The sequence below is a fragment of the Ambystoma mexicanum genome, chromosome 2q (genome assembly GCF_040938575.1).
Source record: "Ambystoma mexicanum isolate Mex_15411 chromosome 2q, UKY_AmexF1_1, whole genome shotgun sequence".
Taxonomy (NCBI): Eukaryota; Metazoa; Chordata; class Amphibia; order Caudata; family Ambystomatidae; genus Ambystoma; species Ambystoma mexicanum.
This window is the reverse complement of record NC_090924.1, coordinates 1,399,245,972-1,399,260,254: the sequence shown is the minus strand read 5'-3', so window position 1 is coordinate 1,399,260,254 and position 14,283 is coordinate 1,399,245,972.

Below are 14,283 nucleotides of genomic sequence, written 5' to 3'. Positions count from 1 at the left end.
CCATGCCTACCATTTCACTGTGGGTGTTCCGCCACCATGAATGAGTGGAGCTACCAAATCACTCATTCCTGCACCAGATGGTTATTGCCACTGGTGATTGGATGTTCTTTGTAATGGATTTATTGATATTGACATTTCATTTGTATCACGCTCGTACAGAAGTGTTTCAGAGCGCGACGAGGCACGGGAGGGGAACAGGGGAGAACAAAACAATGATCTTTCTAGGCCCAGTGACATTGAGAACACACTAGTGCCTGGGAGAGGGTAAAGGGGGAAAGTGCATGGGAGGGGGGAAGAAGTGGTAAGTGCTGAATAAAAGTAAATAATACATAAAATGAATAAATAATAAAAACAAATAATGGTAGTGCAGCCAGCAGTGGCAAGTGCTAGGTTTAAGGCAACAGGCAGGGTGGGTGTCTGATAAGTGCAGAAAAAAGGCCGGGGGACTCTAGAGTTACTGATACAGCCCTCAGTGCAAGGGATTGCCAGGAGGCAGTGCAGGTGGGTGGCAGGGTGACCAGGTACCTGGGTCCGAAAGTCAGAGGGTGGCCAGGTGCACAATGCTGAGAAAGGACAGATCAGCAGGGGAGAGGAGGGGCGAAGGCAGAAGCAAAGTGGAATGCCTTGAGGTGCTTCCGGAATAAAATAGCATCCATGAAGAATGTTACCCAGCACCCCACTAGTTATCAGGAGCACCACCCAAATATTGAATGCCTAGCTCAGAAATTAACATTCCTTGATCTTGCACATTCCTCTGGGAATACGGTCACTTTATTTGTACACCTTTCAGATTCCCAGGTGCTTGTGGTAGACATGGTGCTCCATCTGGGAAAATATTTGCTCCAGAGGTACGAGGATCACAGTGTGTCCGTTTCCTGGCAACCCTGTAGTCGACACTGCACACACTTGACATGCTAGGTTTCTTTCCTCTAGCTCAGACGAGCTTGGGGAATACAGTCGAAGTTGGCGAGCTTGCGCGCTCTGTTGATCCAGAGCACTGATCCAGCAATGCCTTTGCTTCACCACCAACCAGTCCTCCTTGAGCCGCACCAAGCAGGAACACCAAATGACTTGTGACAGTGGTCCTCCAAAGCCGCTGCATTACCGGAGCTGCGCAGTCAGCCTTAGATGCCGGAGTTGGGCTGGTGGGTTTTCCCAGCCGATGCTGTGTCGGTACCACGGACGGTGGCTTACTCTCCTGCCTGCCTGGGGACCACAGGGCTGGCACTGGCATCAAGGCTGATGGCAGTCAACCTCCAGAACCTGTAGAACAACTGGCGGCCAGACGAGCAGGCCCTCAAGGCTTGACCCACTCATCACCACTGATGTATGTACTCCACACTCTAAAGTTGTAGTAAGGATTTATTAACAAAGATAGCACACAAGTAATGGGTATTCAAGCCCCCAGCTTCACTGCCCTGCTCGCCTTCTGTCTTCCCTTCCCCAGCTGAGCCTCTTCAACATTCCTCTATAACTCCCTTCCACATGTTTGCATGCATCCCCAAACAGTGGGGATGTTTCATAAAAGCACAGTGCACCGGAATACTATATAACAGCTATGCGTATTGACACCCATGAAAGCACAACCACAGCCAGACAGGAGTACTGCCTCACATACCACTGTACCCATTCTCCTAAGGTTCCCAGCAGCCTTAACGATCTTCCATGAAGCCCGCCCCAAAGAGCCACAGTTCAAAAGCCACCCACATTGCAAGTGGCCATAGTCGGGCCAGGGGCTTTATTGTTGTGTTGTCACAACAACCTCTCGACTTCAGCCACGGAGAAGACAAAAGGATTAGATAAGGAAGAGAACAAGATAGCAGTCAAGTAATTAATGGTCTTGGGCGAGTCTAGGTCATTCAGGTTTGATGTATTTCTTGAGGTGTACAAGGACTGGATGTGGCCTTGCCAGACTTGGCGTCCAATGTTATGTGATACCTCTTATCTGGCATTGTACCTTTCCTAACTATATACCAAAAATCTCCGACTTTTTGCAGTCCAGATGCCTCAGTGAGGTAATAGTGAAACAAGATGTTGGGAATTGGTATGTCATGCTCTGCCTATTGCACTATTGGTAAGCAAATATCTGGTACAATAATACGTTCTTGAAATCCTCAAGTCTTCCAATAGACAGTTTTAGTCTCCAAGATGGTCAGCTGACACGTGTTTCGACCTTTGTCGTCTTCAAGGCTGACATAACAGACCATGAATGTGTATGTAATCACATTACAAAGCATAAAGTGTCAGAATGTATTTGTTACCAGGATAAGCCATCAATGTATGTATTTGTTTTATACCCATGCGACCAAATGAGTGTGTGCATTCACATGACAGATGTTGACAAATATTCTAATGTTAAGTCAAATGGTTACATACCCGTTGAACGTGTGTCAGATTGTTGGTAGCCCAGAAACAAAAAACAGAACAAAGATAATCATAATAAGAATTGATTCAATCTTAATAGTATTAATCTTGTGCCTATGGCTGAAATGAGCAATGCACCTCACCCCCATCACAACATTAAGTGCTTTGTGTTGTTTATGTTAACATGCGCTCTACTTATTTGCGGTGCTGTTAGGGATTTTGTCAGAGGTCCATTACATAATCTTGTGATATTTCTTTATGCTGGTATAGTGGTGTTGCGTGATTCTGATGATACCCCCTGTGATGTGACATGACTTCCCTCTGGTACCTGTATTCTATTTGGGTTCATCTCTAAATACAGACTTCTGGGCCTTACACACTTTAAATTTTGACAGAGATAACTGTCTCTCCAGAAAATTATTTACAAGGCTGGACTACTGTTTTTGACAGATCTGCTAAACTGCAAGCATGCACAACCGAAACACCGCACTCACACAATCAGTCTATCTATAAAACCCACAGTAAATCAAATGACACAACCTGAGCACAATGAATAATGTATCAAGACATACATTAACTTTTAAAATGTGCATTTATAAAGGAATTTACAGATTGTAAAACAACATTGAATAGCGCTACAAATAGCCATGTGAATGTAATTCAATAAAAATAAACAGCAAGAGAGAAATTTCAACATGAACTCAGCTCAATGACACAATGTGAGTTTCACCCACTTCGACCTTGGGTTATGAATATTTGGCAAGAACCACAAAAATGCAATTTCTCCAAATAACATTTGAAAGGTGCTATAGTCTTTTACATAAAATTAAGACTTCCCTGGCTGTCTCAGAATACATTTGCACACGTGCACCTCACTTATCACAGATCTACTCAAATTAATAATGAGCGAGGTTTCTGTGCTGTTATCACGGGCAACCATTCTGTGTTGTCCTGCCAGCATGCGGTAGTATCGCACCTCCCACACTCAGGCAGTGCAGATAGAAGGCCACAACCTCTCTCCGACCACAGCTCGTCTTCTCAGTCTGCTGCCTGGCAAGATCTTACCTCTCTGTACTGCACGATCCAGCCAATCATTCGTTCATTTACAGATTCTCTAATCATCAAACCATCTTGTAACCTAATTCTCTTTTTTTTCTTTAAAAGTACCCTCAACTCTTCTTTACCTTTACAATCATTTTCAGACAGAGGATTTTGTTCTGCATCTATTAAGTGATCATAAAATATGCCTAGAATTGGGTCTTCTTTTTGTGCTTTGATCAGATCCTGATATTGGATATCATAACTCCATTGAACTACAGGCTGTATGACTTCTTTTGGAGATTTGGAGCGTGTGATCACATCTACCTCTATTTCACCAAGTAGGTGTTCAATGGGAAACAACTCTGTCATCACAGCTCCAATTTTGGCTAATTGATCTGCTTTGTCATTCTCCTCCTTGTCCTCACTTGGCGTTCTTAGATGTCCTCAGATATTTCTCCAATGTATTATTAAATCATTTTCTGACACAGGTTTATGGCTTGGATCATCTTCCCATGTTTAAGAGGTTTTTTGTTATATGTGAGCATACCTTTTGCCTTCCAGCCAGATAAATATTTCACAAAACAATTTTGCGCATAATCCGAATCTAAAACTATCTCTTTGAGTTTTTTTCAACTGCAGTAGCAATTGCCTTATAAATGGCAGCTAACTCTGCTACCTGACTACTCCTAGATCCAATCCTCATGCTTAATTGTGGAATGTTGTCACATTTAAACCAGATATTTCCCATTCATGCTACCAGTTCTTTTTCTGTGTTATTTTCCACATGGTATGCACACCAATCTACATACACCGTTGGTAAATCCCTACCTATTTCCTCATTAAAAGCTTTGTGGGGAGATTGTTCAAATTCATGCAAATTGGATTCTATTTCTGCTTCATCAGGTGTGCATTCAGCTGCACAATCATGCAGATCCGCCAGCCCTTGGGCAACTGGGCTCTTTTTATTCTGTCCATATTTTACTTCCACAGTGCCAACATCCAGGAAGTAATTCTGGACTGTGCCAAATTACCGGACCTAATTCTTTTACTTTGCAGAAACTGTAGGGGTTGGTGATTTGTTCCAATAATTACTCTTTCCCCTTGATTGATGGGACGGAAATTTTGCAATGCCCAAACAGTGGTTAGAAGTGCTTTTTCACATTTATTGAATTTAGTTTCAACCTGAGATAACGCCTTACTCGCATAAGCAATAGTTTTGTTATTTAAATCATGCCTCTGAGATAATACAGCAGAAATACACTGATCAGTGAGCCCAATTTCTACAAAGAAGTCATGGTTCTTTATGGGATATGCCAAACATGGCGCCTTCATGAGGCATTCTTTCAGCCAAGCCACCACTTCACACTGCTCCTTTTCCCACTTCTAGGGTACACCCTGCTTTAATAATCTGGTTAAAGGTTGTGTAATCGCTGCATAATTTTCAATACATTTCCTGTTATATCCTGTCATCCCATATAAACTCTTTAATCCTTTCAAATTAGTAAGATCTTTCAACTTCTGTATTGCCTCCACCTTTTTCTTTTGTGGATTCAACCCATTCTCAGTCACTTTGTGACCTAAGAAGTTCACTTTCTTTTTACACCATTCTGCTTTCTGCAAAGATACCTTGGCTCCCGCCTTCTGTAACTAGCCAAGTACATGTCTAATCTCATTAAAATGACTTTTCAGATTCTCATATTTAATTAGTACATCATCTACATAAACTATTTTCCCCTTCTCTGCTGCATCTGGGAGCGCCTTCCTCAAAAGTATTCCAAATTCACTTTCACTATTGACATACCCGAAAGGTGTTCGTGACCATGCATATAGGGATTTATCAAAAGAAAATGAAAACAAGTTTTGAATATCCTCAGCCAGTGTCAAACACCAGTATCCAGCGGTAAGATCTAATGTGGTAAATACCTTTGACCTGTGTACCTGTGCGAGGCCTTGATCAATAAATGGAAGTGGCCACCTGGAAACAGGCACTCTCTTATTTAACTCTCGTAAGTTTGCACAGAACTGCCATTGGCCATTAGATTTCAGTACACCCAAAATGGGAGTATTTGATGTGCTATTAATGGGCCTACTAATCCCTCTAGACTCTAGATTTTTAATTATCTCAGATAATGATTCCAAACATGCCAGTGGTAACCGATATTGATGCACAAATACTGGTTCCCTACCATGTCCCTCTGGTAAGGTGGCAACATGCAGATCGGTCAGGCCACAATCATACGCGTCTTTAGCAAAAACCTCTTTAAATTTCATGAATATTTTTCTCAACTGATTCTTTTCCTCAGCATTTGTGCATGCATCTGCAGCCTGAACCTTCTCCTCTACTTCATTAGAGCACTGGAAGTCCTCTAATGCACTGGAAGTCCTCTAATGGAGGAACCTCTGTGCTCTCCTCTAACCGTGTGGCTGTATCTCTTTGGAGAGTTGACACATTTAAATATTTTGGAATATTGACTTCCATTTCAACATGCTGTTTTTCCGTCTTATTTTCGTTTATATCAAATAATATGCAATTATCTTGGTGACGGCACACTGTCTCACTTGATTCATAAGGATACATAGAGTGAATTTTAAATATTCCTTTAGGTTGAGAATCCAAAGACTCTGGCAACTCACCCTGAGCATTGCAGCCTTTATTGTCCACCGGGATTTTAATGGGTCCATCCCCAATCTCTACCAGTGGAGTATATTCACATTCTAGCCCTTGCTGCCTCATAGATTCATTCAGGCACACAAGAGCATCAGAATCCCTCATCTGTTGTTCCTTTCTGTGTTTTAGCGTTATTGTAACTTGCCTCATAAATGCAGGAATGGTAACATCCTTTTTCACCTGTAATTCAATTACATATGGTACCATCTGTAAGCAATAATAAGCTTGTCTTTTGTCTTCAAATGCAGGTGCAGGTCCCCCCAATCTGGACAACATTTTTTGATTAAGGAAGTCTATCACCATGCACATTCTGTGCATAATGTCATTTTCCAAATAAAAGTTTTTCTGTGCCCCACTCACTATCCACACGTTGTGACAGATAGTCTTCGGGCCAATGGTGATTTTTAACATGCATCTTCCAATGGTTCTATTTCCTGAGTCTGGATCAACAAACCCAAAAATGTGTTGTTTTTTTATTCTGAATTTTGGGATCTTTTCCCTGTCAATTATTTGCTGGAGTATTTTTTCATTAATGAAACTTCTTTCCTGCTCCAGTGCTAAAGTGGCTTCCGTCATTTCAGAATGACCATTTACATGGGCAGGGATCCATGGCTGCCCATCTCCCATTTGTATTTCATAAAGGGTTGAAATGTGCTTTTCTGTGTTCATCTCTGGCATGACAGGTGGCTTGCATTTTTCTTCTTTTAAGTAAAAGCATAATGTGTTTTCATCTATTTTCGTTTGCCATTTTTTCTTGGGGTCCAAATAAATCTCTAGAGACTGCTTCTTTTCCTCACCTTGCATTTCACCCTGACACATTCGAATGACAGTGACACTAGGTACACAGTCACTGCATCATCTGACTTAGCTACTGTAAGGCATTTTTTTATACGGTTGTTCTGTGACCTCACATTCTTTGCCTCAATGGCGTTTTGGCTGGGGACCAATTGACTCCATTTACCCCATCAATGAGGGGCGACAACCTCTTCAGGCAATCTGTCCCCATGAGGAAAGGTATTTCACTGATGTATGTAATCAATACTTCCTGTCTCATCCGTTGTTTCCCTATCTTTATGTCAACCTCGGTGACTCCTTCGATAGGTATCTCCTCGCCATTAAAATTGTGCACTGGGCCTTCATCTTGTCTCACTTTTATATGATTTTGTGGGGTCCTCCCTTCATTGATACTTCTTACCAACTCTATAGACACGATCGTGGCCTGTGCACCCGTGTTAATCATTGCAAATGCATTGCATTTTTCTTCTACAGTGATAGGAGCATATTACCTGTGCTCAACTTATTCCAGTATACACAAAAAGTATGAATTTCTGCTGATTTCAGGACTCACCTTTCTCAGTCCCTTTTCACTTTTTGCCAAACACGTGGGCAAGTGAAATTATATTTTTCCCCTCCTACTTGCCCATTTCATTTTGGGAACCTTTGTCTATTTTCCATGTTCAGAACCCATTTGGAGTGTAGCCACTGTCCGACCCTCTGACCTGGGACCATCAGTGTTTACACTGCAGTTTTTTGACTGAACATTCTCACAAATGTCACGTGGTAGCTTGTCATTTTCTGGCTCAGAACACCTATTTGCATGTCACATGGTATCTGTCTTTTCGGTCTCTTGAAATATGTGTGGCTCAAAATACTCCTCAGGTGACTGGCGTGCACCCTCCTTTTTAGCAATCATTTTGCCTGTCTGGACTTCATCAGTATTCGGACTATCAAGGGAGGACATTTTAACAACTAATCCTACCTCTTTATTAGGTGTCTTATCTTCACATAAGATGTCCTTTTTAAATCTGTCTATCTGTTCTTTAGAATTTACTTGTTCATTTTATCCTTTTTGTTTTTCATCTGTGCACACTTCAGTAGTCTGGTTCAACTCTAAATTGAACCACACTCCCTTTTTATGTGTGTGAGCATCACTTGTTTCAATTTCACTGGTGGGTATTTTCATTATTTGATAAGCAAGCAATTCCAGACTGTTACACAAAACTGGTTCATGGGCTTCTGTATTTTTATCATTGCAGGGATGTAGTCACTTAATATCAGAATGCACAAGGTCACTCCTATGACCTTCTGCAACTTCACTTGGTTGCTGTCTTAGGACTGCACAGAGTTTTCCTATTTGCTCAGACAACATTTTAACTCGTGCGTCCAAACATTGAAATCGGTCCATTTTCATGGATACCTCTCTTTGCTGCCTAGGCCGGTATTGGTTAAACTCACCCTGATTGGATCTATTTTGGTATCTCTCAGGAGATTGATTTCTATATGGGTTATTTCTGAATTCATGGGCCATTGGAGGTGGAGAACGCAGTGTGACCATTCTTTGGCTGTGGTCGACTGGTGGTGGTGATTGATCAAATGGCGCGGGACATAATTCATGTTTTGTCTTTCATTTGGTGGCAACTGCCCTCTATGCTGATTTCCATTTTCAATGAATCTATCCACATAGCGTGGTCTGTCTTGTGGCCATATACCATGGTATTAGGGTCAAACCTGCTCTGTGCCCCCAGTATCTGGTATGGCCCATTGTTCCTTTGATTTTGATTCTGATTGTTATTCATGCCTGACATATCGGGCCTGTATCCTACTCTAGATCTGTCACCCAAATATCTAGGACTAATATAATTTACTCTATTGCCTGGGTCATGTGATTGAAATGCAGGGTTTTGGGGTGGCGTCCTCTGTGGTGGCGTGCCCCTTTGTTTATATGTCATATTATTCTCTGCCTGGGTTTGGGTTGTTTCAAGTGGCATTTTTGCAGATTTTATCTCCATTACTGTTGGTGTGAAATCTTTAGATTTTGATTTTACTTCCCTATTCCTAGGTCCTTCCTCTCTTCGACAATAGATTACCTCGTACAGTTTAAGTCCCCTGTTCAAGAATCCACTCTAAGGATTTTTCTCTGTCGAATTCGCAAATTAACTGTGAGAATGTTTTTTGGAAACCATAAAAGTATGCAGTATTAAATTCTACAGAATTAGGGCTAAAAGACACATCAAAACGGGAGAATGCTCTTTTTAATTCTTGGAGGAACTGGCGAGGGGATGTATCCATCTTTGCTGTCATTGTATACACTGCTTTCTTAGCGTCTTGCATTGACTGGTAAGGTGAGAAATGATGTCCAACCTCTTTTTCTTGATTTCATTATTTTGATGGGGCTACTTGGTGCAATATTCGGGGGTACATTATTCTGTCCCTTATTCCTTTTCACAGGTGGACAGGTTCGATGGTAGCCACCGGCGGGTGAATCAAATCCCTCCAACGGGCTACAACCAGATCTAGCCACAGGTATAGCTATTGGTACATTGTTTCCTCGGGCGGGGCTAATCTCAACTCCATTAAACATAGTGCCTTGTTGTTTTTCTTGAGATTTAAAATTAAATATTTGCTGTTCCAAATCTTTGCACCTTTTATGAAGTCGGTCTGCTTCCTGACAAAAGTTAGAATTCTTATCACTAATCTTATTAATCACGGCTTGCATTTCATTTATCTAAATTTGACACTGATTAAACTCTCTATCCTGCTTGTCATTCTCTTCCAACATTTTACCCATTTCCTGCTCTATAGCATGAAATGTGTTTTCTCTCTCCATGTTATACTTTTGAAGCGTTTGCATCTCCAAAATGGTGTCATCATTGTCTTGCCTGATTGCGTCTATGACCCCTTTTAATTGCAACAGTTCCTGTTCGAATTTTAAAAACTTTCAGCGTAATTCATGGAATAAATGTGCACCGAAAAGGGGAGCGCAAGTGGGCAAATCGCAGCGCACGCGTGCTAAAGCCACACACGCTGCCGTTCGTCGATTCATGGAATGCGCTGCGCGTGAAAACCCTGGGATGTGCGCCAAATCCTTGGGTGGCGCACACGGGCGCACACGTCACTAAACGCTGTGCGTGACGCCCACAGCAAAAGCGCACAACATTAACGCACACACCAAAAAGGGGGCGGAACACAGAGCGTAACGCGCGCAATGGGGAACAACGTGTGAAAAATAAGGAGTAACTGGGGAAGTACTGCAAGGAAATACACGGAACGCCCACACGCACGCGAACAACACGTATTCATGGATGGAATTGAATACGAGAAACCAGCGCACAGCAAAAGACGCGCACAGGCCTAAACACGTCCACCACACGAAGGCAGGCAGTAGCGTCCTTGCGCATTACAAAAGTGTGCGCAAACAACAAACACGTATATACAGCCAAGATGAATGTCCCATTATGTGTCCTCCTAGGAGAAATGACATGTCACGCAACACACAGGCATCCCATAAAAGCAAGAAAAAGAGATAAGCGACCCCTGTAGCCCAAGTGCGTGTAAAAAAACACACGCAGTATGCTGTGGCAGCCAGGAACCCAAAAAATACGTACGTGATCAACACGCAGGCTAGTATGAGCGAAAAAAAAAGGGTTTGCAACAAACAGGGACACCCACAGTGGGAAAAATAGCATGTGCGACTCACCGTCTGCCTTGCGTGCAGAAGAAGTACGCGTAGCCAACACCCACCCGCTGTCAAGTAATCGCGTGTGAACCCCAATGCCTGGAAAACACACGCACTGCTTTCCACGAAAAGCACGTACAGAGCGATGGAAACCCACGTGGGACCTTCAACCCGTGCCAGGGGAAAGCCCGCACGTGTCACATCACAGATGCACTTACGCACTAAGGGCCTTTCCTCGAATTACACGCTGACTTGCAGTTTTTTCATGTGCCAAATCACTCCGTATCAAGCTGGCCACGCGACAACACACAGAAGACCATGCTCCTGCCCAGAAAGCCGAATTACTGCCCCGCAGAGCCCCGAGCAGCCTCCCACGAGCCAACTGCTGCTGCCTGCCGGCTGCCACCGTGCCCTGCCATTTGGTGCCTGCACATCTGCCATCTGCAGGGGTCCAGTTGCTGTGACCACCCCTGCTGGAACAGAGGACTCCCGACTGAAGTCCCATCGCTCCACAGCCCAGCCCCAGGACCCAGTTGCCCACCCACACCTGCCTTGGGGGTCGCCATGTCAGGGCAAACACCATCAGAGACCACTGGCGACCCCCAGCCAGAGAGGCAGAGGGCTACCAGCTTCAGTGATATAGCCACGCACCAACTCCAAGAATACGTGGACAAGCACGACTTGCTACACCCCCAGCAATCAGGATTTAGAAGTGCACACAGCACGGAATCAGCATTACTCGACCTTCAGTCTAAAATGCTGGAAATCCTTGATAAAGGAAAGGCCGGCCTGCTCATCCTATTGGACCTCTCGGCGGCATTCGATTTATTAGATCATGGGAAGCTCCGTGAGGCCCTAGGAAAAGCAGGAAACTGTGCCGAGGAAGCCATCGAGTGGATACCCTCCTTTCTGGAGGACAGAAAATCTAAAATCCCCTGGGGTGGATATTCCTCTAGTACGAACCCTGTGGACTGCGGCGTCCCACAAGGCGCCAGCTTCTCCCCTCTCCTATTTAATGTATATATTCGCTGCCTCTGCGCCCTTCTCTCACAGTTGAGAATTTACTTTACCAACTTCGCAGATGATACACAACTGATTATAGAACTCAGCGGAGACCACACTACAGACAACAACAGGCTATCAGCTATCTATAATACCATAGAAAGCTGGATGAAGGCCCACTGGATGTGTCTGAATGGTTCAAAAACAGAAGTTATGACATTTGGATCTACAAAAGCCTTATCCAATCTAGGCCCAGTCTATTCGTCATTCAATATCAAGGACTCTAACATCGTGGTCTCAAGTAAAGTGAAAACACTTGGCATATACCTGCAATCCTCACTAGGAGCAGATGCACAGGTCTCATACCTTAAAAAGAACTGCCAATACTACCAGAGATTATTACGCCGCATTAGGCCATATCTCAACGCCAAAAATAGCGCTACCATTGCTAGAGCCACGATTCTGTCCCGACTGGATTATGGGAATGCGTTGATGCTTGGTTCAAGTAACTCCTGCATTAAACAATGCCAGATAATCCAGAACAACGCTGTTAGAACTATCACCGGGAAATCCAAGCGCGAGCACATCACCCACGACCGAATAGGCCTCCACTGGCTTGCCATAGAGGAGCGTATTAAATTCAAATCGCTGACACTTGTCCACCGCTGTCTATTCGGTACGGCCCAATCATACCTTAAAAAGGAATTTCACTTGTATGAACCAAGCCGTTGCCTAAGATCAGCCACAAAAGGGCTACCTAAGGTTAGCCATACCAGAGTCAAAGCTACTGGACTTGGGAGAGCTTTTCCCACCAAAGCCATTGCACTCTGGAATGAGCTTCCAGATAACCTCAGACTGGAAAGCAGTTACTCCCTATTTAAGAAGCAGCTGAAAACGTTACTTTTCCAGTAATTCGTTAATTATTCAGCCTGGACTCCCTTGAGTCCTCCTCATTTCTTTTATGTAGTCCTGTGACCTCTGTTTTTTTCGTGTTCTTGTCGCTTGCGAGCTTCGGCGCGTTATAAATACATAAATAAATAATAAATAAATAATAAGGAAGTTGGTATCCTGGTGGAGCAAGTTCTGGGGCATTATGATGCCCTCTTCACATCATCGCGCGCCGACAATGAAGGACGGAAGAGGGTCTGGGAGGACATAGTGAGTGCCATCAACGCGGAGGTGTGGCACCCCGCGACATCAAACACGTCCGGAAGCATTGGGAGGACTACAAATCCAGGACCTCAAGAAGGCCCGGTGTCCCTTGGAGGCAGCGGATGCAGTGGGGCACCGGGCCCATCTTACCATCCAGCAGATGAGGGTCCTGGAGCGCATTCACCCAGTGCTTCACCACCAGATCCTGAGGATGCAGGCCCGTCTGGAGTCGAGCGGTAAGTGCCCATGCATTCACGTTTCAAACAGTGCATGTTGAAGCGTGGTGGTAGTTAGCTACTCGGCTGCATGTGTGACATGGGTCATGTATGGATGTGTGTGTGCAGGGAAATGATGGTGCTGCATGTGAGTCTAGTCAGGCGTGACCCACATGGATGGTGTGTGTGTTACAATGCATCATGCTGAGCAGCATGTGGAATGCACACAGAGTAGTGTGTGCACCATGGATGCATGACACTTGTCCGTGACGATATGTTGAATCACTGATGCAGCTTACTCATCCTTGTATCACTGTGTCTGTGGGCATACGGGGGCAGATGCATGACCCTCTGGTGATGCGTGTGCATGTGATCAGCATATCCCATGATGCATGTGAGTTTCAGGCCACCATTGGATGTTTTTACGGTGCCGTGGACATGGATGTACATTTTTGTTGCATGTGCCATGCCGGTTCCTGCATGTGTGTTGCCTGCACTGACCCATGTGTTGTTGGGAGACATGATGGAAGTGACGTTTGACAGTGCCACTCATGTGCTATTGCTTTCTGTCTAGGGGACTATTGTACAGTACCCTTATGCTTGTGTTCAATGTCTCCCTTTACACAGCAGCGATTGAAGAAGAGGGCGGAGACGGCGCTGTGGAGGAAAGCGGCAAGGATGCCTCCACCGGCTGGCGACGCAAGTCCCTGTCACCCTCCCAGGAAATTCCATCATCCGGGAGTGAGGGGACTGGTGCCACGTCTGCCACTATGGCTGCAGCGGAAGGGGCGGATGAGCCCCCACAGGGGCTTGCAATGGCGGAAGACGGTGTGGAGCCATCCAGGTTGGTGGTGTGTATAGAGGAGGAGGAGGCCGCTACAGAGCTGCAAATGGGGCCTGGTGGGGGTGGTACCACTGGTGCAAGTGGTGCAGTCCAGGGGCAGGAGGCACAACAGGTCGCCGCGGAGGTGCGTGTGCATGTCTCTGTCCCTGACACTGTGACTGCATCACCATGCACACGCGGGGATGCCCCGTCCCAGGCCCGTCTGCAGGTAGGGGGAGGTCCACTTCATCTGGCACTCCTCTACCTGCGAACGAGGGGACCCATGACCGGATGGAGTCCGTCCTGATTGGTGTCGTGTTGCGCACACGTGTCATTTGTGATGACGTGCATGCTTCCTGTGGGGACCACGCATGTCATCACAAAGAGCTGTGTGCCAACGTGACCCAGTTGGGAGGGGCCATGGTCCGGGGTTTCCTCCATCTGGTGGCCAGTCTTGCGGCCCTCTCCTCCTCTGTGCACACTATACGCCAGTCATTCTCCCTGCCGTCTTCCGGCCCAGATGCCACCAGTGCCCCCTGTGGATCTGCCCCAACCAACGCAG